This window comes from Manis javanica, chromosome 4, assembly GCF_040802235.1.
Source record: "Manis javanica isolate MJ-LG chromosome 4, MJ_LKY, whole genome shotgun sequence".
Lineage (NCBI taxonomy): Eukaryota > Metazoa > Chordata > Mammalia > Pholidota > Manidae > Manis > Manis javanica.
In genome coordinates this window covers 28,618,844-28,644,779 of record NC_133159.1, presented here as the reverse complement: position 1 = coordinate 28,644,779, position 25,936 = coordinate 28,618,844, and the positions used below count along the sequence as shown (strand labels likewise).

Sequence of the window (25,936 nt, the reverse complement as noted above, 5' to 3'; positions counted from 1 at the left end):
GCCCCGCCCTCCGGCCCCGCCCCCTGGAGCCGGGCGCGCTGGTCCCGCGGGCAGGGGAATGGGGCAAGGGCCGCGGGGATTCAGTACGCCGGCCGAACTCGAGGTTCCGGCGGCAACGCTATCAGGAGGGCAGGAGTGCACGGCCCGCATGCGTAAGGTAAGCACAGACTGAACCCGGTACGCGCCCGAGTCGGGCACGGACTGACCCAGGTAAGAGCACAGTCCTGCAAGGACAGGTGCAGCTACGAAAGTTAAGACCCAAGAACGCTTGATAAGTACGCCCCAGCCGACGAAGGTACGTAGTCCGGGATGCGTTGAGTAAATTAGGTACCCAGAGTTGATCCACACCCACCGTTGGAGGTAGGTCCATAGTTATGGACATGTACACCCAGACAGGCACTTTTCAGTTTGAGAGAGGAACACTCAGCAGGTACACCGTGACTGGAGCAGGGGCGCAGAGGGGGCGGCTGTACCCAGTAGTATAGGCTTTTTCTGAAACCAGGATAGAAATGTAGGTAACAACCAGGAGGAACACTATAACGGACACAGAAAACCAGGCAGAGAAGCTTTGTTTATGCCAGTCCCCCTGTGAGTGTTCACAGGATACTGCCACACAGCTCAGAGATGCCACCCACCCCCTCTATGAGGACGCTCTTGGTTTCCTGGGTCAACCAGTCAGGATCCCTCACTCGAGCACAGTGCTTTACACTATTTACCCACGGGCCTAAGTGAGGAAGACGGAGGTTATTCCTATTTGACCCTTGAGAAATTCAGAAAAAGCTTACTTGCCCAGCTAGAACCAAGGGTGCTCATATACCAGGGCACTGGGTGCCACATCTGCCACTTTTGAAACCATCAGTGCCCTAGGGTGGCAGGAGGGACCCTTCTGGCTGGAGGGTGGGGCCTGGTACCTAACCTCAAGTGCATGTGTGTGTGCAAAGAGAGTGCAGAATCCACAAGCTAGAGGACAAAGCCTCAGCAGTGCAACCAGCTCACTTTGCAGATGGGGGAAACTGAGACCCAGGGAGCCCAAGCACTCAATACTGAGTGCTTACTGTGTGCCAATACTTTGCTTTCATTTTCTCTGCCTTGTCATTGTGTGACAAGTATCATGTATGCCTGAGGTAGACAGTCATGCTACAGCCCAAATTTTTGTTGTGAAAGACAATATACACGGTACATGTATACCTTAATGGATAATAGTAATAATAAACATCCATGTATCCACCACTTAACTTAGAAAATAGATGGCGCCTGTCCCTCTGAGACCCTCCACATACCTCTGTCGCAGTTTCCTCCCTTCATCCCGGTAACCACTTCCCTGAATTTTGTTTCAGTTTTGCTAATCATTTCCTTAATTCTCTTTGTTTTACCACCCTTGTATGAATCCCTAAAAAATGTATTGTTTGGTTTTGTTTTCGGTGTGCGCAAATGGAATCATTCCATAAGTATGTGACATCCTCTTTTCACACAACATTATGTCTTTGAAAATCCAGTTCTACTGCCTGTGTACCTATAACTTACTTATTTTCCTATCGAATAATATTCCATTTTAAGAATGTATTTAAGAAATATAGTTATACATTCTCTTGTTATTAGATGTCGTTTCTAGGGTTTTTTGGTTTTGGTTTTTGCTGTTACAAAGAATGTGCTTTGGATATTCTCATACACATCCTGAACACAATTTTAGAGCTGAGGAAACAGACATTTAGAGGTTCAGAAAGGTGAAGTCACTTGCCCAGGGTCCCATTGCTGGTGGAGCTGCAATTCACCCAGCTGTCTCTGAGGCATCCATCTCTACATTGATACCAGCTTGTTCTAGGAGACTGCAGAAGACTTGAGGGAGGAGGTGGTGTGTCTTTCTAGCTAGCTCCTGAAGCTGTTCCTTGACCCTGCTTAACCAAGTCCCCGCTTTGTTGCCTGGTCATCTTTGAAGATCCCAAAGTGTCCCCTCCTCTGTGCCTTCTAGGCACAGCAACTCCAGGGGCTGGATGGCTAAGAAGAGAGGGAAAACAAGAGGCCCTCCCACGGGGGCTCAGCGCTGGCCTCCTCACATATATCTACTCCTGCTGAGTGCTGTGTGTGCTGTATGTCTGATCTTCACAACAGCCCCCTTTATAGTTGAGAAAAGTCCAGTGACATGAGTCATTTATTCATTGTAGTCATTATCTTTAAGATAGTAAAAATATTAAGTAACAAGTCCAGGTTAGTAGTCATAATGATGGTAAGTCAACCACAGTGATAATGCCTCACATTGATGGCGTGCTCTCTAGGCCACAGGTACCCGTCCAGCCTTGTAGACACTTCTGTGCCTTTGCATTTGCTTCTACCTGGGCTGGAGTGCCCAGCCCTCCTTCCCTCCCAACTGCTGCTTGGCCAATTCCAGTCATCTTTTGGATGATGTCACCTCCTCTGTGAGGCCTGCTGTGATTCCTTAGGTGCTGAGCTGCTTTCTCCTCAGGACTCCCATCGTACCCTGCCTGTGCCCCTACATGGTGGATTGTGATTGCCTGCCCAGGACCTCTTCTGGGGCCAGGACTGGGCTGCCCAGCACTGCTAGGGGCAGCTGGTGGGATGGGTGATGTGTCACGCAGCCTGCCCGGTGAGTGAGCTGTGATCCTCTCTTCCACACGGCTCTTTCCCGAGAAACTGACTCTCTTCTGCAGAACCCAGGGCAGCTCTGGGAAACCCCTGCTCCACTTACAGTTGGATTTTGCAAACTTTGGCTTTAACTCCCAGGAGTCCTCTGGATCTAAAGGTGCCTAGTCCACGTCTGCCTCTGCCTCTTGTATGCTTGCTCAGAGGCTGAGTTCGCCAATTTCCTTTCTGGAGCCTGCCTGCTCTCCTGCTACTTGCCTGCACCCGGCCAGCCTGGGTGAGGTGTACAGAGGTCCAGGACTGGTCACCCCTTGGGTGGGGGCCAGGGGCAGCTGGAGAGGGAAAGGTCCCAGGAACTACCTTGGCCTTTGGTAGCTCCACTGGGCTTCTCAGACTGGGGAGGACATAGGAGCTAAGTCACCTTTGTAGGAGTCAAAGTGACACCTTTAAGGAGTCACCTACCCTTAGCAGAGTGGCTGCAGAGGTTATGTTCAACAAAGCCTCCTGGAAGTAGAGAAAGGGCCAGGTGCCTCTCATGTTTTGAGACTCCTGGTATATTTTAAAAAGATATCACAGTAGAACTACAAAAATTGAGGTACGTTGTAAATACTAATTGAACAAAATAACTCCTTTCATCATGTATTCAAACACAGCATAACATATTTGGGCTATTGACAAGATAATTGGAGGATTTGTTTAAAATATGTATTATTTCCTTGGAGAATTGGCTGATTCTAGGGCTAGGGTAGGAAGAAAAGTAAGCCTGGAGTCTCTTGTAGTGCCAGGATTGGGAAGTGCTCAACACGCAAAAGAATGGGGGTCTGTCAAAGGGACCCAGGAGCCAAATGCTTCCAGTGGCTAAAGCTGCAACAATTAGAGCAGTAAAATAAGTAACAAGGTATTAGCTTATAACCGCAAATATAAAATGCCTATCCATGAGTCCATATTGTAGAAATAAGTTATTGAATAAATAATTAATTGGGGAAGAAGAGACAAACCTTACTGAAGAGTTCCAAATAATACATGTGGAGTCTCCCTCCTGTAGGAGGTGGATTTTAATTATCTCCTCCCCTGCCCTTGTATGTGCCCTGGCCTTAGTGACTTGCTTCTAAATAATAGAGTAGAAAATGGGAAATAATGACTTTATGGTGGAGAAACCTGGCAGACACCACCTTGGCCAAGTGATCAGGGTTGACATCATCAGTAGCAAGTCAAGTGTACCCCCAAAGTGAGATGAGAAGGGCCCTTCATTTATGTGGTCTTCCCCAAAATCCATAACGCCAGAGGAAAACCTCAAACTCCAGCTGAAGGACATGCTACAGAATGCTTGACCAGGACGCCTCCAACTGAAAGGGTTGTGAAAAGCATGGCAAGAGCATCAGCACAGACCTGAGGATGCTAGGAGACATGCCGAATGGATGCGACATGCTTCCCTGGGCAGGATCCTGGAACAGAGGGAGCATTCATGGAGAAGCTGGTTGGCCCAAATAAGGTCTGGACTTAGTGAAAGAGAAGTGCCGGCGTTGGTTTTGTAGTTTTGACAAATGTACTATGGTGGTGCGAGAAGGTAATGCTAGGGGAAGGTGAGACTGGGTGGCTGGGGTATGGGAACTCTCTGTACAATCTTTGCAATTCTTCTGTAAATCTTAAATTAATTCAAAAATTAAAAAGGTTATTTTAAAATACATAATTTCATGGGCCTTACAGGCGGTGTGTTTTGGTAATGGGTCTGGATGTCTTTGTTCATTTCTACAGGTATGTGTGTATCCTGGGACTGAAAATGATTCCATCTGGAGAAGGCGTCCAAAGTCTAAACTTGGGCTTCTTACGTATGGAACCCAGGCCAGGTGGCCCTCCTGCCCAACCTCCTCCCTTAGCCACTCTCACCCTGTCTTCAGCTACCTCAGCTCCCCATCTTCTGAACCTTGAATGCTCAATGTTCTGCACTGTTAGAGCTGGAAAGCCCCATAGAGACTGGCCCCAAACCTTTGTTTTATAGATGGAGAGGCTAAAAGGGGGAAAGAGACTTGCCCCTGGCCACATGGTAAGTTTATGTAGCAAAGCTGAGAATGTGTCCAGCCAGGCTTTCTCCCTCTCTGGCCCCATTTGCCACAGACATGGGGATCAGACCCACATGGGTGCTCTGAAGTAGCAGTGACTTACTTGGGGACTTGAGGAGGGCAATGCTACCTCGAAGGAATGAGAGAGTCTGTTGGACAGAGCAGTTGTAATGAAAGCTTTCTCACTGGCCTCACTGTGTGCCCCCCAACCAGTGATTCCCACTTGGTTTTGAAGATCCAGGCAGAAGTGGGGGGTCTGACGGTAGGCAAAAGGAGGAGTCTGCCTGCCTGCTCCTCCCCCACCCCACAAACCTACCTCAGTGAAGGGGCCAGAGAGAAATATGAGGGTGTTCAGAAGAGTTAGGTCTCTAGTTCTGGGGCTGGACATTTTCTAGTCTATGCTGGGGAATACCAACTTTGGTGAGCCCCTTGAAGCTGCCAGAGAGGCCTTCCCTAGGGTCTTGAGAGTAGGGAGTAGGGCTGAGGAGGCTCTGCCGTTGAGCGTGCCAGGGTGGACTTTCATGCCTTCTGGCCTGGGGGGAGGAGGAGCCTGCCCCTGTCCCTGGGCCCCCACTGTCCCACTCACTATGTTCCCACTCTGGACTGTAATAGTTGGAATACCACTGTCTCCCACCTTACTGTGGCTTCTTGAAGATGGGTCCCTGGGACTAGGCCGAGCACAGATGTTGGTAAATGCTTGGTGAGTCAATGTGTGGGTGGTTTGGAGTGGTCTGGGTATGTTTTGCTGTGGACATTTCTGTTGTGTCCTCTTTGTCAGTCCAGCTCATAGATGTCCCCTTGTATCTGAAAAGTACAGTCATAGGCCTGGAAACTCAGGAGCTCAAGGTTCACCTGGTGTCACCAACTGAGCCACCTGTGAAGATTCAGATGGGAGTGGAGAGCTGGAAGCTGGCCACGGATGAACTTGGATGTAGGCCAGGTCTAACCACAATCAGGAGCTTGCTGCTGGCCAGGCTGACGGCAGCTCTGTGATCAGAGTGGCCACCCACAGATAGGGTTGTCATTGCAACCAGTTCACAAGATCCTGGAGGTCACTAATGTGCTGCTCACATGCTGGTCAGAAGTTCTGATGGGGTGTTTGAAGTGTCATTGGCTGATGCACATGCCACTGGAAGCTTGCTGGCTATCTTTATAGCACCCTGATTTGCTCTCCTAACAGTACTGGGAATTTCCCAGCCATGTGATCTGGTCAGAAATGACCCCATTCCAGGGGTGGGGACTAACTGGCTTACCCGAATCAGAAAAAATCTCATCCTCCAGGCTATAGTAATTGGTCAGGAAGAGGCACATGACCCAAATCAGGCCAACCAGGGTCAATGAGTCTCAATTCCTAGTCTTTTCTTTGAGCCAGCCAGGAAGTAAGCTCTCTGTTCCTTGCCAGTCACAATGAGAAAAGCAGGTAGTGGCAGGAGCTTCTGGAGGCCACCTTGTGACACAACATAGGTGGCAGAGCCAAGAGACTAAATATAGGTCCTTGGTAACAGCTACTGGATCAAGCCTTGTCTGAAGCTATTCCCAGTACTAGACTTTTTGGTTATGTAAGCCTATAAATTCTGTCACTCACAACCCAGAATATCCTTTATAATGATAATAATTACTTAATAATTATTAAGTATATACAAATTATCTAAAATACAACTTAGGGGATAAAATCTTATAAAATATGAGGTCTATGGGGACAGTTTGGAATGGTGAAAAGATCAGCAAATTGCTGATCTGTTTAAGCTTTGCTGTTTGGCTTATGGTAAAACTAAGGCCCAGAGAGGTCATGAGATTTGCTTGAGGTTTTATGTAGCTGCTCAGTATGGTCTCCTGACTCTCAGCCCACTAATTCTTGATGTTTAATAATAATAATTGGAATGTTTGAATTGGAATGTGGCTTGCCCTGTGAAAGCATCACTGCATGTTTTTTTCTCTCTCTCCCTTTTTTTCCTGTCTGTTTTCCTAAAAGGCAGAGAAAGAATGGCAGTAGTTCTCTTCATTTTGCAAAGAGGGATGCAGAAGTCCAGAGAGGCTTAAAGATTTGACAAGGTCACACAGAAAGGTGGTGATAGAACTGGTCTTAGAGATCAAATGCATGAACATCACTTAAGGTTCAGCCCCTCCACCTCACTCCTTGTGCTAATGACCTCCGCCTCTATTAGGGCAAAGATTAGGGTCATGGTGGGTCCCTTCTTCTGGCCTTCTTTTCATCTGCAGAGTGATTAAAGAGGACTTTGTGTTGTACAGGCCAAGGAGATGATTATAGGCCCTGGCAGATTGTCCTTCTCCAGCCAGCCTTAGGAAAATTAAGGTTACAATGCTCAGAGAAAACATCAGGTTATTTCTATTGCCAGAGCCTCCAAAAGGGGGGCCAACCTAGAGACAGGAGGCTGTATGGATGAGATTCTGACTTCACAATCCACGTGATCCCCAGCTCTGGCACCTACTGTCCACTGCCCAAAAGCCTACCTTGGTTCCCCAACATTTTCCATAGCTGTAGGATTTATATGCACAGCTGCACAGGTGGTGTAGTACACAATTTGGATTATGATCTGAATGGTGACCCCTGTGGTTGTGCAGTTCACAGGTTGTAAAACAAAGCTCAGTGAGACTAGGTTGCATTTCTCAACATGTTGGAATATTTAGACTGTTTTCACAGCAATCAGTGACTTTGAAAGCCCTTTATTGAATTAAAAATATCTTTTTTTGCAAGATAAAGAAGATACTTTTAAAAAGTTTATTTTAGGTCAGTCTTAGCCCAAAGATTATATTCAAAAGCTTATTGTTACTTAGACTCCTTATTTTTTTTTTAAGAGAAATGAGCAAATTTTATGTCAATTCTTATATGACATCAAATTAGAACATTTTTTTCTTTTTTTGAGAGGGCATCTCTCATTTATTGATCAAATGGTTGTTAACAACAATAAAATTCAGTATAGGGAGGTCAATGCTCATTGTACAATCATTAATCCATCTCAAGTCTAATTCTCGTCAGTCTCCAATCTTTTGAAGCATAACCAACAAGTTCTTACATGGTGAACGAATTCTTACATAGTGAATAAATTCTTACATGGTGAACAGTACAAGGGCATTCATCACAGAAACTTTCGGTTTTGATCACGCATTATGACCTATAAACAATCAGGTCAAATATGAATATTCGTTTGATTTTTGTACTTGATTTATATGTTGATCCCACATTTCTCCCTTTATTATTATTATTATTTTTATTTTTAATAAAATGCTGAAGTGGTAGGTAGATGCAAGATAAAGGTAGAAAACATAGTTTAGTGCTGTAAGAGGGCAAATGTAGATGATCAGATGATCAGGTGTGTGCCTATGGACTAAGTATTAATCCAGGCTAGACAAGGGCAGCAAAACATCCATGGATGCAGAAGATTTCTCTCAAAGCAGGGGGTGTGAGGTTCTGAGCCTCACCTCTGTTGATCCCCATTTTCTCACCTGATGGCCCCCCTGCGATTGTGCCTGTCTTAGGTTGTTCCTCCCTTGAGGAATCTTACCCGTCTCTGGCTAACCAGTCATCTTCCAGGGCCATACAGGGAAATGTAAAGTTGGTAAGTGAGAGAGAAGCCATATTGTTTGAAATGTTTAGCTTTTTACTTCTTTGCAGATTTATGCCCTGTGGCTTCTATGCCCAGCACTTGTCTCCAGGTATCTTTACCACCTGGAGGAATTATGATACTCGGTAAATTTGATATGAGGCACGAATTCTATTTAAGGGTTGTAATTAGGAAGAAAGAAGAAAAGCTACAGATGTAGCATATGGAAGGAAACATGGGAGGATTGATTATTTCTTTGACATATCTTCTTGTAGAGTACCTTAAGTATGTATAGGTTTTAAACTAGACTCCTTATTTTTAAAGGTGACTTTTGACCCTTTTCTATTTAGGAAGTCATGTCTACTGTTTAACAGAATTTAAGTTAATTTTATGAGGAAGAGCAAGATTGGTACACAGGTGAATTAATATTTTGTCAGGCTTGGTTTGGGGACCGAATGTATGCTGAAATTATCATTACAGATTGAAATTTACATGCAATGAAATAAAAAAATAGATATATTTGCTTTCAATACATGGGAGTTTAGAATTCTTGGATCTTTTGCTTCATTTTTCTGACTCAATTATTTTAAAAACAAATTTTGTGCTTTGTTTCTAAATGAAGAGATAAGAGAGAGGATACCATCTCTTCAAATAACCCATTTCAGGTATGAATAGCTGTTATTTCCAAAAGATGAAAAGCTAAAATGGCTATATTTTCTCTTTTGAGTGTGGGTTTTTGAAGTATTAGAGACAGCTCAATGTTCCATATAAGGTTTTTTTTCTTGAACAGGTGATACATAAACAATGTAAAAGGTTCAAAAGGTACAGGTGTGTTTACTGTAGAACCCAAATATCCTTCCTGTGGTCTTTAAAGTTATTCAACTCTCCAGGAACAACTGAAGTTTAGTAGCTTCTTATGTATTTTTCCAGATAGAACCTATGCATCTACAAGCAAATATTTGCACATGTTTTCTGCTTCGTTTCTCTTTATTTTTATACAAGTGAGGACCTCTATACAAAACAGTGGCATCTTGGTTTTCTCACTTCATAATAAGCCTTTGAGATAATACCAATTAGGACATGTTATGCTGCTACTGAAATATTTTTCAGCTGGAAAATATTCCATTGTGAGGGTGTACCATAATTTATTTAGGCAGTTGCCGGCTGCTGAACACTTAGGTTGTTTCTGATCATTAGCTATTACAAACAATACTGGAGTGTAGATCCTGCCCTCATCATAACTTTGCAACTGTACAAATACATAATTGGATAAATTCAACATGCTGGGTCAAAGGGTGTATTAGTCTGCTGAGACTGCTGTAACAGAGTACAACAAACGGGGTGGTTGAGCAACAGAAATGAATTCTCTCAGGGTTCTGGAGGCTGGAAGTCTGAGATCAAGGTGTGGGAAGGGTTGGGTCCTTTGGAGAGCCATGAGGGAGAATCTATTCCAGGTTTCTCCCAGAGCTTCTTGTGGTTTGCTGGCAATTTTTAGTGTTCTTTGGCTTGTAGATGCATCACCCAGTCTCTGCCTTGATTTTCACATGACATTCTCCCTGTATGTGTGTGTCTGTGTCCAAATTTTCCCTTTTTATAAGGATGCAGGTCATGTTGGATTCAAGGCCCACCCTACTCTAATATGATCTCATCTTAATAATTACTTGCAATGACCCTACTTTCAAGTCAAGTCACATGCTGAGGTACTGAGAGTTAAGACTTCAACTTTGAATTTTTGGCTGACACAGTTCAACCCACAGCAAAAGGTATATGAGCATTTACTTTTTAGAAAAATATTGCTAAATTGTTCTTCATAGAAACTGCACCATTCCCTTCCCACCAGCAGTGATGGAAACGGCCTGGGTCACCATATCCTTGTCAGCGCAATGAGTCACCAGACCTTTTGATCTTTGCCAGTCTGGAAGATAAAAAGTGGTATCTCATTGAAGTCAAACTTCTATTTCACTTATTATAACTGAGGATAAGAGGTGTTTTTTTTTTTTTACATTTAAGACTGATTTGTATTTTTTTTTGTGAATAATTGTTTATATTCTTTGACTCATTGTCTTTTGAATTATTGGTCTTTTATCCTTAACTGATTTGTAGGAACTCTTTAAAGATAAGGGAAATTAACTCTTTGTGATACATGTCAAATATTTTCTTTTCCAATTAGTCAGTTGTTATTTGACTTTGTATTGCATTTCTTTTTTGTTTACCCAGAAAAAATTTTCAACTTTATGTAGATAAACAGATCATTTTCTTTTATGGTCTGGGGTTTTCTGTGATGCTTAAGAGGCTTCTCCACTCTTGAGATTGTGACAAAAATTCTACTTTTTTCCTAACATTTATTATTTCATTTTTTAATGTATAGTTTTAAAAAATCTATTGGAATTAATTTTGGCATAGGTGTAGGTAGGGACCCAATTTAATTATCCTGGTGGATACTTGGTGGTTCCAACAGAATTCATCGATGTGTGAGAACTGTGGTCTGATGTAAGCAGTGTGTAGATATGTGGACTTCACAGAAATATTTTCATTAAAAATTTTTCCCTATTAACTTGTATTTCAACATCAATTTTCTTTTTTAGAGTTCTTGTCTTTAACCAATGATCCATTGTGGGTGTATACTATAAGTTTGTTATTATAATAAGAAAAATTTTAAACTGTGCCATAGTCAAAGTTACCTTAGGGGCTGGCAGTGTTCAGCCACGTGGGAGAAAGAGTAACTGTGAACCTCCATTTGATAAGCTCTCAGCGTCTCTCAGTTTCTCTTTTAAAAATTAATAAGTAAATAAGTGTTTATTAATTGATTAAATATAGAAATAGAAACAGATGATAGTACTGCACTTAAAGACATGAGTGCAGTCCTGGAGGAAAGGTCCTGGAGCCCTTGGGGTTCATATGGGGGGTTGAGTTTGAATACTACCCTCACCAACTCGTGGCCCTATCTCCGAGCTCACTTGCTTGACCTCTCAGTGCCATTTTCTTCATCTATGAAAGGAGGATAATAAGAGGGGAAGGTTTTGTAGGGCCTGAAACTTCTGCAATTTGGGGGTCCCTCTTAAAATTACAAATGTAAAGTTTAGCACATCCAGTGCAGGTTCTGGGCAGGGTCTTTCACTTGTGTATTAAACTTTATTAGCTTCCCCATAGATGGACCTCTTCCTAGGATGTTGGGAGTATGGAGTAAGGTGATGTGTCTAAATCATCTGCGCCTAGTGAGGGGTGTGGTGGGTCTGACTCCCAGACTGCAAACTTAGGTGTGTACGACACATCACGTCCTTTATGTGCCAAAACCTACCTGAATTTCTGACACTAAGTCTCCAGTTCCACAGAGCTGGCAAACACCTTCCCTTACGTCATTCTTGAAATTTGTAATACACCTTGCTCTGAAACAGAATCAAGGCCTGGGCTGAGGGGGACGACCACTATTTGTCTTTGATCATCTGTACACACACACACACACACACACACACACACACACACGCAGACACACCCACTCACACTCATGTGCACGTCACCACAGAGGCATCTGGCATCCCTTTCTGAAGTCCCCTTAAGCCTCCAGCTCTCCACTGCTTGGGATCCATGCCTGGGACTTGGGGCTCTTTGAGGGGCAAACTGTGTAGCAGTTTGTAAGAAGGTGGCTATTGGTGGCACTATGGCTCTATTCTAGGCTGTATCAAAGATCCTTCTCCTGGCCGGGGGAGAGGGGGATGGGGGGCAAGGAGCTATTGTGGCTAAAAGCATCAGATTGCATGCCAGACAGAGCTGGGTTTGAATTCTGTAAAGCCTTGTTTTCCTCATCTGCATAATGAAGATAATATCTCCCTCTGAGAATGGGTGTGAGGAATTGAATGTCAGGATGTTAGCACTGTGTCTGACACTAGTGCATGGGCTCTATTAAGAGCTCAGCACTTCACTTTTGTACATTATGAGGTGCAAAACTGAGGTCCCAGAGACACTGGTTGGCTGGGTGACAACAGCTGGGGTAAAGGCATGCATTTTGAGTTTGCAGATGACCTAAAACTAGATGCAATGGCTAATATTTTAAATGACCAAATCAGGGTTCAAAGACACTTAAAGCAGACAAAATGGTAGACTAAATAACTCCCTGAAGTAAACTGGAATAGGGTCGGATGTAAAATAAAAGGAGTTTCATGGAAAAAGCTTTGGCTGAAGATTCAATATAATCCATGGTAAGATGGCTGCCCCGAACTGATATTATCTAGCCTACATCTACAGAGGTATAGAGCTGAGGATGAGGGAGGTGAGAGCAGGAGGTGTGTGTTCAGTTCTGGCTGCCATACTTTTGCAGGGACAAGGAGAGACCAGAGTCCAATTTGTAGAGGGCAAAAGATAGTAAAGAACTGGAGATATTTCCCTTGGAGAAGAGAATAAAGTGGGGCAGAGGCTGACATAGTAGTATAACCCTGTCTGGCTCCAGGGGCAGAGCTGGACCATAGGGGTACCAAGGAGTTGAGAACCTACTCTGTGCCAGTCAGGACAGCCCCACAGTGAAAAGGATTGTATTCAGAGGTAGTGGGCACTCATCACCAGTAGTAGGCCAGCAGAGAGAGGTAGGGATTCCTGCTTTGAGCTCTCAGATAGTTTCAACAAAAATACTAGACCCTACTGAAAGAAATACTTGTTGCCTGTATACACACATTATCATAGACTGCACATATGTAATCCACATTTCTATTTTAAGATATACTTAAAAAGGTGAATATTGCTGAAATTGGGACTGTCTTACAATCATCGTGTACATTTAATGCACCCTTCTTTCCTGAAAAGTTATTATTCAAGAATTTTTGAATTGCGAATTATACAATTGGGGAAGTTTTTTATAATTTGTTTCATCTTAACACTTGTCTCATTAGAATGCATGTCTCAAATTAAAGGCAATCTAGATAAATAACATGTTTTTATTTTATTAAGAAAATTTTTTTTGGTATCATTAATATACAATTATATGAGCAACATTGTGGTTACTAAATTCCCCCCATTATCAATTCCCCACCACACACCCCATTACAGTCACTGTCCATCAGCATAGTAAGATGCTATAGAGTCACTACTTGTCTTCTCTGTGTTGTACTGCCTTCCTCGTGCCCCACCCCCTACATTATGTGTGCTAATTGTAATGCCCCTTATTCCCCTTCTCCCTCCCTCCCTGCCCACCGTCCCCAGTCCCTTTCCCTTTGGTAACTGTTAGTCAATTCTTGGGTTCTGTGAGTCTGCTGCTGTTTTGTTCCTTCAGTTTTTTCTTTGTTATTATACCCCACAGATGAATGAAATCATTTGATACTTGTCTTTCTCTGCCTGGCTTATTTCACTGAGCATAATACCCTCTAGCTCCATCCATGCTGTTGCAAATGGTAGGATTTGTTTTCTTCTTATGGCTGAATAACATTCCATTGTGTATATGTACCACATCTTCATTATCCATTCATCTACTGATGGACACTTAGTTTGCTTCCATTTCTTGGCTATTGTAAATAGTGCTGTAATAAACATAGGGGTGCATATGTCTTTTTGAACCTGGGCTCCTGCATTCTTAGGGTAAATTCCTAGGAGTAGAATTCCTGGGTCAAATGGTATTTCTATTTTGAGTTTTTTGAGGAACCTCCGTACTGCTTCCCACAATGGTTGAACTAATTTATATTCCCACCAGCAGTGTAGGAGGGTTCCCTTTTCTTTACATCCTTGCCAACATTTGTTGTTGTCTTTTGAATGGTGGTCGTCCTAACTGGTATGAGGTGACATCTCATTGTGGTTTTAATTTGCATTTCTCTGATGATTAGTGATGTGAACATATGTTTTTTAAAATCCAAGATTCTTTTCTTAGTAAAGCCATACTCAATCTATTGAATCCATCAGCCTCTGACATTCCACCTCATTGTTCGTTCCTGACATCTGAAATGGAAAGGAGACAGGCTATTAAACCGGTTTTAACAAATTCAGAGCAGCCAGGTTCTTGGCTTGGGGAAAAAACATTCCACTTATCAAGAGATGTTACTCCTTCAAAGGATGAAAACCTATTTCATGAAGAGAATCTGGGGGGAGCTTTTTGTTCTGCGGGGACAACATCTGGATTTTAATATGTCCATCTTCAAAAGGAGATTTCTCATAATGGACCAAACTCGAAACACTCAGAGCACAAGGACCAGGGAGTTTTCAAAAGGAGACACTTCCCGAGAAGCCCGAGGGCCCTTATGTCCCCGCAGCCCGCGCGGAGGTCGGTGAGGTCTCCCGCGCCTTTAGCTTCTAAGTTTCATGCTGAAAGTCACAGCCACCGTCTTCCGCCTCCCCACCCCACTCCGGGAATTTGGGACCTGAATTCATTTGAAAACATTTGTGGTTTCAGGAGGCTCTTTATGATACAGCTGCCAAGGAGATCTCGCCATGGAAGACCAGTTCGGAGATGAGGAGCAAGGCAGCTAGGCCCAGGCCGTGGGCTTGTAAAGGGTACGCGAGCCCGGTGCCCCGCCCACCGTGCCGGCGGGCATGGGCCTCGAGGCGGACGCCCCCGGACCCGGGTTCGAATCCCCTGGCCTGGCGGTACAGACCATGGGGAGTTGTGTAACGTCCTGGCCCCGAGACGCCCTTTCCAGGAGCCCAGGCATGGAACGAAGTCCTTAGAAGCTCTGACATCAGAGGTGACGCGTCTTCGCAGGCAATGACTAGGCAGAACGCGATGCCACTCCCTTTCCCGTGTCCGGGCTGGCGCGGGGCGTGTCGCCTCCGACCACGGGGTCCTGGCGCCTCCGACAGCTCTCCCGAGTGCCCGGCGCCCCCGCGCTCCTCGGCGGCACGGCCCCGTCGCAGATGACGCTCCCGTGGGCTGGCCTGTGGCTCCCCCTTGTGGTGACCGCCGCGAGGCCTGGTCACCGGGAGGCCTTGGCACAGCTCTCCACACGGGAAGTCCTTTCTGGGTCCGACCTCGACCCCTCCTGGGGCTGCGGGAAGCACGACGGGGCAGCTGAGGGCAGCCGCCTCTCCCCTCCACTTTAGAAAATCGCGTCACACGGAGGCCAAGCAGTCTTTTTCTAGGCTGGCTGCACTGTCTTGAGGCCAAATGGAAGGGACGACCTTGAGTGGGCCTGTGGAGGATTTCTATGCCAAAGGGCCTTTAGGGAGTAAGACTGAGGACTGTCTTGAGGGCAGGGTGCATGAGGAGGGCTTCCACCTAGGCGCTGGAAGGGTAGAGGGACCCCCAAAGGAAGGATGTAGGTTAGGGCTTTGGAGGAAAAATTGAGGGGCAGGGGCCTCTGCCTGAGGGAGGGTTTTGGTGCGACCCCCGACTCACCGACCTGGTGGGCTTCTTCCTCCACCTCCTCCCGGGACAGATTTCATAGGTGTTTCAGCGGCGTTGGTGAAGGGCCTTCAGTCAGCCATTAATCTTAAGAGCAGAGAAAGCAAGAGGGATTCGAGTTAAACACCGGGTAGAACTTCCCAACCATGAGGGATTTGGGACCTCAGAAAGGGGAGCAGAGGCAGCATTCTCCCATCCAGGAGAGACCCCAGTTGAAGCAGGGTCTGGACAAAGGGTGAGCTGGCCCCTGGCTCTGCCCTGACGGGCTGGTGACCAGGGTGCAGTCCTTGGGCCCCAGGGTGGCAAGGCTTCTGTGAAGTTCCTGGTGGGATGGCCCTGGGCAGGTGGTGATGGACAGAGGGAGAAATCGAGGTCACTGCCGCCCCCACCCTGCCCGCTCGGCAACCTCATTTTCCTTAACTGCTCATCTTGCCTCCTCTCTGGACAGTTCTGATCCCTCATGAGAGATCATGCTACCCCCGTACATGCTCCTATCAAACACGTTTCACCGTAGGCCCCATGTCCAGCTCTGAGCTCCATCCCAGCTCTCTCCCCAGCACCTAGCATGCTGCCTGGCACAGCAGCGCTGCTCTGCGAATATTTGGTAATTTCAGTTGACTTGGGATGTTGCCCCCAGTGTTCCTTGGATTTAGAAAGAATTTGGGCAGGCAGAGAAGGAGGCAGAGCCATGAGGCTTGACTGTGGGTGATCTGGGCAGCCCCTCCTCTCTCTGTACCCCATCCCCAGGCTATGACTCCCAGGCAGGGTTACCCCCTCCCTCCATTTAGACCCCCTACTCTGCCGTGTGTGTCTCCGTCTCAGGTCACTTCCAGGAACAGACCCTGGGAATTCTGCTTTGGTGGCTGGAGCAAATGTCACTGACCTCCTAATGGTTTGCATCAGACTGTGAGCAACTCTGCACAGTTTACAAGACACTTTACATCCATTTGCTGGTTTGATTTGATTTTTGCAACCATTTGTAAGACACAACAATTGTTAACCCCCTCCCCCACCCCTACCCCCACCCCTGCGTCAGCCCTGGTGGGAAAGAAGAGGAAGTTAGGATCAGAGGTTGTGTAAATTGCCCTCAGCACTGAGTTGAGGCCTGGAATCCCAACAGATTCCGATTCCAGCACCTTCCCGGAACCCTGGGCCTTTCCCCCGGCCGGCCGCTCCCCACCCTGATATTTCTTTATCATGCTAACTGAGGGACTGAGCCTCCTTAGTCTAAACCAAATGTGAGGTTAGGGCTCAGGCTTAGGACTCTAGTCAGGCAGAAAACAGGTCGAGGGTCAGGACCCTTTCCCATCACCCTGCGGGCAAGCTCTGAGGTTCCCCTCATTAGGGTGGGGGCTTTGAAATAGGATGAGCATATTATTAGTCATCCAGATTAGAACACTTTTGAGAATGAAAGGGAGTGCCATTAATAATTACCCCACGGCAATAGCCAAAGTGAGGTGAGGTCACTTTATAATGGAACCACTTGCCCCTCCCACCTGTTCCACCTCTAGGCCTCAGACCCCCAGACCTGATGCAGAACAGAGGCTGTTCACTGTGCCCAGCCCTCCACAGAGCTTGTGTTATTGGACCTTTAGGACAACATGTGGTTGATCCAGTTCCCATTTTATTAATGGGAGACTGAAGTCTGGAAGATCCTTGCCCAAGAGCACACAGCTGGTAAGTGGCGGAGCTGGGACTTGAACTCAGGGAGGCTGGCTTTCATAGAAAGGATTATAATAAAATGTTAATGAATTGGTTTGGGCTACAAGAATTGTGCCATGGAATTGTGGTTCCCCAAGCCTCTCCTCAGCGCCCCCACCCAATCTCTCTTGGTTGTCTTTGGCTCAGGGACATCATTAAAAGGACCTTTGAGTGGTGCGGGCATGTGTAGATGAGGGAGGGAGGCAGGTGCATTCAGCAGAGGGAAATGTGTTAGGAGCACAGAGTGGAAGGGTAGCAGCGGGGATGGGAATAATAAAAGCTAACATTTATTAAGCACTTACAGTATAGCAGGCTCTGTTTTAAGTGTTCCAAGGTATTATCCACTTAATCCTCACAACAACCCTATAAAATGAGAAACGTCATTATTCCCGTTTCACAGCTGAGAAAACTGAGGCCACTTGCCCTCCATTACACTGCTGGTAAGCGGGAGAGCCAGGACCACCAGGTTAGCTTACCCATCATTCAGCTTGTCATTGAGGAAAAGGATGCTGCTGGTCCAGGGGTGGGGGTGGGGGTTCCTCTGCCTTGCTTTCTCTAGGACACCCAGGGAGCCAATTTTCAGTGGGGAGACAGTCCACAGTCCAGCCTACTGGGGGCACCCACCAAAGTGTCCTCCAACTCCCCCCTTCTGCTGTCTCCCAGCAGGAGCTCAGGCAGGCAGGGGTGGAGGCCTCTGCAGCATCTCATTTTCATTCATTTTCTTTAAATGCTTCTCTCTCTCTGTTTTAAATCTAATTTTTCAGCTTCTTTTTTATCTTCACTCAAGTCACTTTAATGAAACGAAAATGTGTCTGTTTCCCTCTGCTTAAGCTGCCCAGGGAATTTCAATATAAAACAAACAAGTTGGTTTTTAAAATTAAAATTTTATGGGTGGCATTTCCTCATTTAATGAGAGGCACAAAAGGCTGGAGTAAAACCAATTAACACGGGGTTGGGACTTGGTGTTCAGCAAAATTAAACAACAGTAGCGCGGTGTGCTGGGAGCTTTTAGTGCAGGTGCTGGAAGAGGTGCGCAGGCACCAAGGGTGGCGGCCGCCCACAGCACCCGTGCGCCCCTCCCGGGACGGTGCGGCCCTGTGTTCGTGCAGACCTCAGACCCCCACTCCCTGCCCTGGAACCTCCCTGTCCCCAGAACCTGTGCGAAGGTGCCTGTGTGCACGCCTCCCTGCACATACAGATGGGAGGTGGTTGTGGGAGATGAGCAGAGGGATGACTGCGTTGGATTTATGCGGTCCTGAATACCAGAGTCTGGAGAGGCATCCCTGAGAGTTAAGGCCTCTGCAAAGGCCAGAATTCACTCGCTAGTTATCTTCCGGGACAGGGTGAGTCCCATCGGGAAGGGGCAGGCAGGGTGGGGCGGGCTCCCAGCCAGTGCCGGGAGTGTGTCGCCAGGTGCTCCACAAATTCTCCATGACTGAGCACATGACTTCATCCGGGCGAACAATGTTAATGAAACCGAGGAGTGAATCACTTGCATTACTTATTACCCAGTGCAGGATTTTTTATCCTTTTTTGTTGTAGAAATGATGGTAATGTCACGGGGGAGAGCAGCAAGGGAAGGGTGAATAGCACCTGAGGAAAGGGGTTTGGCAGGACAAAGGCCAGACGTGGATGTGGCTGAATCTAGGGTGTATGCAGGAAGATGAATCTGGAGAGGTTGGAGGGAGCCCGGCAAATACCCGTGTAAATGCTGGGCCGTGGTGCCATAGCCCCCAGGAAAACAGGCCCCATAGGTCTGAGGAAGGGCTGGGCCACCTCTTGTTTCCTCCCGGTGCTTCCTCCCCCACTGACTCTTTGTGTCCCCAACTGGGGCAGCTTTCTCCACATTCTTTCTGCCCTTGGACTCCTGGGTCTATGGAGAGGACCACTCTGGTCACTAGCATCCCTAGAGCAGCAACAAGATGGGGGAGGCCAAGGACCCCAGCTGCTCTGATTCAGGGGATGGGACTGGAAGCCATGGCCGCCTCCAGGGTCCTCAGTCCTCCCCAGTCAGGCCCGCAGACCCACACATACGCTTCCATACAGAGTCCTGCAGGCCCCAGACAGACCTCCAGCAGGCACATGGACAGGGGGTGCCAGGTCCCCGCTCTCTTGTAAGGGTGTCTTTGAGGGAACACCTGAGATTGGAGGAAGGGTGCCTGATGGGGTCGGTGCCCTGATCCATACCTCTCGAGGGGTTCCTCCAAGGCCTGTCTGAGGAGCCAGGTGAGGGTCTCTTTGAGACCAGTTTGCGACCTGACAGAGATTCATTTTTAAGTCTCTTTGAGGCCTGTTTGAAGGCCTGAAGACTGTCTGGGTTGACCTGAGGGCCAGTAGCATGAAACCAATAAAAATGGCCTGAGGCCAAGGCTGACACCGATGCTTCCTCCTCCCCACAGCAAAGAGTACAAATCTGGCCAAGCTTCAAGTAGGTTCTTATGGCTAGGGGGCTGGCAGAGTGGCTGGAGTCTCTCCTGTGGTGATGGATGAAGTTTTTGCCAAAATCACAAAACTTCTGGCCAGAGCTCCCACTCCATCTCCCACACCAGCTGGCTGATCTTGAACAAGTCTAGCAAAGCCAACATGCTTCTTGAGGACCGCACCACCTGTCCACATTTCTGGGTGGAGAAACATGATGTGCCCTATCTGAAGTGGGTTTTTAAGTATGCATAGGAGTTCACCTAGTGAACAAGGGGTGGGATGGACAGTATTGGCTGAGTGACACCAGTGAAGACACAGAAATGTGAAACAGTTCTCTGTGGCAAGAGTACTACAAGTGCAGTTTTCCTTGAGTCCAGAACTTGCACAAAGAAGGCATGCAAGTATCACACAAAATAATATAAGGGAGAGAGCATGGCAAACTGTAGAGTGCTACACAAAATGAGACATTGCTGTTACCACCCATCCCTCTCATTTGTTGTGGGACCCCAGTGAGTCAAGATGTGTGAAGATGTATTGTAAACTGGGAAAGTGTTTACCAAAATGTTAATATATTTAGAGAGTAGGTAGATTAAGTGTGAGAATGTAGAGATGGAGTAGACAATTAAAATATCCGCTAATTCCTCCCTCGAATTCACATTTTAGGAAATGTTTATACACTGAGAATTCTAATTACTTTCCCCCTCACACCTCTTTTCAGATGAATACACTATAAGGGAGTTACAGTATCTATTAAATATATTGTCCATTTCCCAGTGTATCAGTTGGGACTCTTCATATAGCAAGTAACAGAACACCCACGGCAAACTGGCTTAACCAGTAAAGGGAATGGGCAGTTCAGGTGATTCTTAAGTCCAAAGGGAGCATGAACCTCAAGATAGGTTTGATCCAGGGTATGTTACTCTGATGCTTCCCCCTGGGGAGATGCCATCAGCTCCTAGGTGTCTTTCTCCAAGTCCTGGTTGAGAGAGGGGCTTCCCTTAGCCAACCATACAACAAAATGCCTGAGCTTCACTTCTGATTGCACCAACGTGGGTCATGGACAGGGAATGCCAGGGCCTGTTTGGTGTAGGTTTGGATCAAGCGCCCATTCCTAAAACAATCATTGGGGTACTGGAGAAGGTAGACAGGGTGCCCACCATACCTGGTCACTGAAGTGGACCACTGGGCTTCAGGTGTGCAGACCTGGAGTTGTGTTCGGTTTCTGCCCTCACTGCTGCTTTGTCGTTGAAACTTTCTTTTCCCTGTAGCTCCCCCTTTGCAGACAGGATACTGGTCCAGGCCTCTTCACGTCACCCAGGCTCAAACCACCATGGTTGCTTTAAATATTTTTAGCTCCTTACTTAAGCCCTCGTCTCTGTGCTCACCAATGCATTTTTCTCAATAGTTGCTTAAAAGCTCAGCATATTTGATCATAGCAAAGAAACACACATTACAGCTGATGTGATACGATGGAAAACATGATTACAAAATTCAGCTATAGGATAATGCTCATTTGCTAAAGACACAGTTTTCCCTAGAAAACAAACATAATAACCTTAATGCAAAACAATTAATTATGGCTAATAAAAGAGTATAGAAAGAAGTCAGAAACACGATAATAAAAATGAGAAAAAAGCTCTTTTCTATAACAACAATAGTTTAAAAATACTGTAGCAGGTTAACAGGAGCAGAAGGTTTTTACCTTTTTTTTTTCAACTTAATGAGGAAGCTCACTTGGGGACAGTTGGTTTCTGGAAACCATGTTGGTTTCTAGACATGTAGATACACATTAGAGCCCTCCCCCGCCTCCTTTTTAAAGAGAATCAACAGGATGGGTCCTTTATAGAAGTAAGGCAAATACCACCTGTTTTTCTACAAAGATGCCTGGAAGAATTCTAAGTGCAGGAAAGCAAACTGAAATGGCAAACATTCTGTTTTGTAATGATTGCCTTTCAAGCAGATTTTGCTATGGATGTAACCTGGTTTTATTGCCTGGAGTAGGAGCAGAGGAGAACAGGGATTTTCAGATGGCGGGGGTGCAGGGGAGAAAAAAGGAGTGGGGGGAAGGGGAGCTAGAAGGAACATTGAGACGGTGAGGTGACAAGAAGCCCCCAGGACTGTCTGGAACACATGAGCACCTATCTAGGTTCTCAAGATGCCCAAGTATAATTCTCAAAATATTAAAAACATCATTCTTATGCAATACGGAGTGAGCACAATAAAAAATATTATTTAACTCAATGAGAGAATCTTTGAACAACGTAGTTCCAAGGAGGATATGAGAAACTCATATGAAAAACAATGGTGGGATGGGATTACTAAATTAGATACAAATTTGTGAATATCCTATAGGGTAATAAAACCACAACCTTGGAGTTATTTACTGTTACTGGATGGAAATGATTTGCACCTTATCAGTTTTCTAAAAGTGAATGTTCTAACTTTACAGAGCGTGGGCCCTAATCAATAGTAATTAAAATGTCAAACAAAGCTGTGTGCCTGAGAGGCAGCTGATTCTAGACGGGCTTGCTGGCCAGTTCCGGGGACGGGGAGAGGACTCACAGCATCTTTTTGCCTATTTCCAAATTTGGAATAGGACTAGGGGAAAGGAACCTCAGAGAGGAACATGTTTGTGCAGTTCGAGTTTCTGGGGCTCAGAGTCATTACAGATGGACCCTGAAAAGGAATATGGGCTGAACTTGGGTCCCAACAAGGTCAAGTGGGGCATATAAAAGCAGTCAGGTGGTGCCAGTGGCTGGTGAGCTCCATGTGGGGGTGGGAAGATGGTCTGTACCCACCCCTGTGCCATGCTTGGAAATACCTCTTGTTGGACTCATAGTCACACCAAAACCTTTTTATTATCTGGAGTTTTTTTCTACTTTTTAAAACAAATTAATTGTAAAAATGGTGGTAAAATATACATCACATGAAAACTACCATTTCAATAATTTTAAGGTGTATAGGTCAGTGGCATTAAGCGCATTCACATTGGCATCGAGCCAGCACCACCCTCCATCTCCAGGGTTTTATCAGCATCCCAAACTGAAACTCTGCACCCATCAAACACCAACCTCCATGCCCCTTCCCCCCAGCCCTGGCAACTGCCGTTCTACTCTGTCTTTCTGAATTTGACTATTTTAGGTACCTTACATAAGTGGAATCTTACAGTATTTGTCCTTTGTGACTGGCTCATTTCATGTAGCAAAATATCTTCAAGGTTTATCCATGTTGCAGCATATGTCAGGATTTCCTTCCCTTTTAGGGCTGAATAATATTCCATTGTGTGGATCTACCACCTCTCATTATTCTTTCAGTCATTGATGGACACTTTTCTACCTTTTGACTGTTGTGAACAATGCTACTGTGAACACTGATGTACAAATATTGGTTTAAATCACTGCTTTCAGTTCTCTTGGATATATACATAGCAGTGGAATTGCTGAATCATATGGTAATCCTGTTTGATTTCCTTAGGACCCAGTATACTGCTCTCCATAGCAGCTGCACCAATTTACATTCCCACCAGCAGAGCACAAGGGTTCTAATTTCTCCTCATCCTTGCCCACACTTGTTATTTTGTTGTTTTAAGTAACAGCCACCCTAATGGATGTGAAGTGAAAACCTTTAGTTTTAAAATAATTGCTGAGGGCCATTATTAGAAGAAAGTCTGTTTAAGAATCTCTCCCTGTCTCTCTTGGCTAGGAATCCCTTTGATTGATGCAGTTGAAGTGGTGTTCATCATACTGCCAGGCCCCGTCCTAGAAGAAAAGAGGAAGCCGACCACCTCTGTTGTTTCTTCTTGCCACATGGTGTTGCTGTTGAAGTCTAGTCCCGCACAGTCTGATGGACACTTTTTTGCCCTTTGCAGCACTGACATCTCTGTTCAGGTCTCTCCATGGGTGTCAGTACACCTTCTAGAGGAAACACTGTGCCTTGGCTAAGATTACAGTTCCTCAATTAAATTAGACAGATATTTACTAAGTGCCTACTATATGCCAGACATTGATGTAGGCCTGGAAAAATATCAGATCAAAATAGACAATGCTCCCTTGCCTTTCTGGGCCTAGACAACAATGTCCACAAATAATTACAAAGCATGCTAAAAGGTGTTAAGCCCAATGGGGGAATGAAAGAGTAAAAATGGGTGAGGGAGTTGGGAGTGTGTGGTGGCTGTGGGTGAGGGTTGGGTCATCGGGAGGACATTGAATAAAGTCTTGAAAGAGGTGAGCTGACCTGGAGGAATGGCTCCAGGTAGATGGCCAGCCCTAAGGCAGGGGTATGTGGGATGTGTCTGAGGTCAGAGTGAGTGAGGGGATGGGCAGCAGGGGAGGAGCATGGCCTTGGACACCATCCTAAGGACTTTGGCTTTTGCTCCAATGAGAGGGGGATCCACTGCAGGGTTCTGAGCAGACAAGTGACGTCTAACTTGCATGTAGTTTTTTCACATTTAAGTATTCTTTTATTACTTTTTGGGGGGAAACGTGAAGATTTATGTTTTAGCACAGTTTTAGGTTCACAGCAAAAGGGAGAGGAAGGTACGAGATTTCCATATTCCCTCTGCCTCCACACATGCACGGCCTCCCCCATGACCAGAGTGGTATGTTTGTTACAGCTGATGAATCCGCATCCCTGTTGCCCAGAGTCCACGGTTTGCATTAGGGCTCTCGGTGTTGCACATCCTTTGGGTCTATACACATGTATAATGGCATGTATCCGTCATTAGAGTATCAGAGCATTTTCATGGCCCTAAACATCCTTTGTGTTCCCTGACTTACATTTTAAAAGACTCACTTTGGCTTATGCAGTGAGAATAAGCTGAAGGATGGGGGCAGGGACATGAGCAGAGAGGCTGTTGCATTAATCCTGGGTCGCAGGCATCATGGCTTACAAACCATCACAGCCCGGAGCCTGGCCCCCTCTCTGGCCTCCTCAGCGAACCCCCTGCCCTGCCCCAGTCATCCTCTGCTTCCGCATTGAAGAGGACCCCGGTGATGGGGGCCTACTGTGTGCGGGCATGGCTTTAGGTGTTCCTGTCGATCATCTCATTGAACCTTCAGAGACACTCACAAGGAAGGGATCATTCCAGGGACATCTCAAAGTCTGTGCTATGAGCTGGATTGCATCCCCTCCCCCCCTGCCCCCCATCTGTATGCTGAAGCTCTACCCTGCAATGTGGTGGGATTGGAGATGGGCCTTTGGGACGTGAGAAGGTTTAGATGAGGACATGAAGGTAGGGCCCCAGGATGGGCTAAGTGCCCTTAAAGAAGAAACATCAGAAGTCTTGCTTCCTTTTGCTTCCCCTCTCTTTCCTTCCTGCCCACCCCATGTGTGTGAACCAAGGGAAGATGTGTGAGCACCGGGGAGGAGGCTGTGCCTGCAAGCTGGGAAGCAGACTCTTGCCGGGAACTGACTCTGCCGGCACCTTGATCTTGGACTTGCCAGCCTCCAGGACAGTGAGGAATGTCTGTTGTTTAAACCACCCAGTTTGTGCTACTTTCTTACAGCAGCCTGAGCTGACTAAGACAGCCCATTTTACAGACGGGGAAACTGAAACTCTGAGGTTCAGGTAACCAGGCCCCTCGCTGGCAGTGGTGGAACATGAGGCAGGGCTGTGATGGGGGCTGGAGAGCCAGAGAGGACGGGGCTTGGGGGAGTCCTGCCTCAGGGAGGGAGGTCCGGCACTGGAGAGCCGGAGGGGGACCAGGCCGAGTCTCACTGTGGTCGGGCCGGGTGTGTTCCTTCCCTGAGGGCCACCCCTCTCTGCTCGGTTTCCCAGGGGCCTGGCTCCAGCTTCCCCAGGGGTGGAGGGGGTCTGCCGGGAGTCCCACTCAGGTCCTTCCTTGCGGCTTCCCAGCCTTGCGGGTGGCTTATGCTGTCCAGGCTGGTGCTCCTGGAGGTGGCAGGTGGTGGGTGTAAAATAGGGAGTGCAAGGTACTCAGGGTGCAATCAGGACTCCCTGGCGCCTGTTGGCGGCTCACTGTCAGAGGAGGTGGTGAAGAGGGCAGAGTGCTAATGACAGTAATTGCTCTAATTATTTTTTTGGTTTGGAGAGTCATAAAATGCAGCAGCTTGCTCAGTGCTTATGGCAGTCATCAGGAGGGGCTGGGGCTGCGCCTGGACAGCAGTTCTTAACCAGGGGGAAGCATCAGCCTGCAAGACACTAAGAGAAAGAGCGATGGTCCCCCTTTCCCTTTCCTCCTGCCTCCCCCTCCCTGCCCTCTGCTGCTCTGGCCTTTTACCCCCTCGTCCTCTCCCCCACCTCCCGCCCCTCCTCCCTC

General features: G+C 46.6%; 1 long non-coding RNA gene across 4 annotated transcripts; it reads left to right on the top strand.

Annotated features, from left to right (window-relative positions):
- The first annotated feature begins 21 nt into the window (after positions 1–21).
- On the top strand, positions 22–23,797 carry LOC118972957 (uncharacterized). 4 transcript variants are annotated; one of them, XR_005062130.2, is made up of 5 exons: positions 14,134–14,689; positions 15,571–16,140; positions 16,359–16,489; positions 17,048–17,213; positions 23,361–23,797. It is a non-coding gene; the product is annotated as an uncharacterized lncRNA (long non-coding RNA). The 4 variants fall into 4 exon arrangements; XR_005062129.2 differs by having other exon boundaries at positions 14,134–15,771; positions 15,985–16,140; XR_012130119.1 differs by having other exon boundaries at positions 14,134–15,771.
- The last annotated feature ends 2,139 nt before the right edge of the window (positions 23,798–25,936 follow it).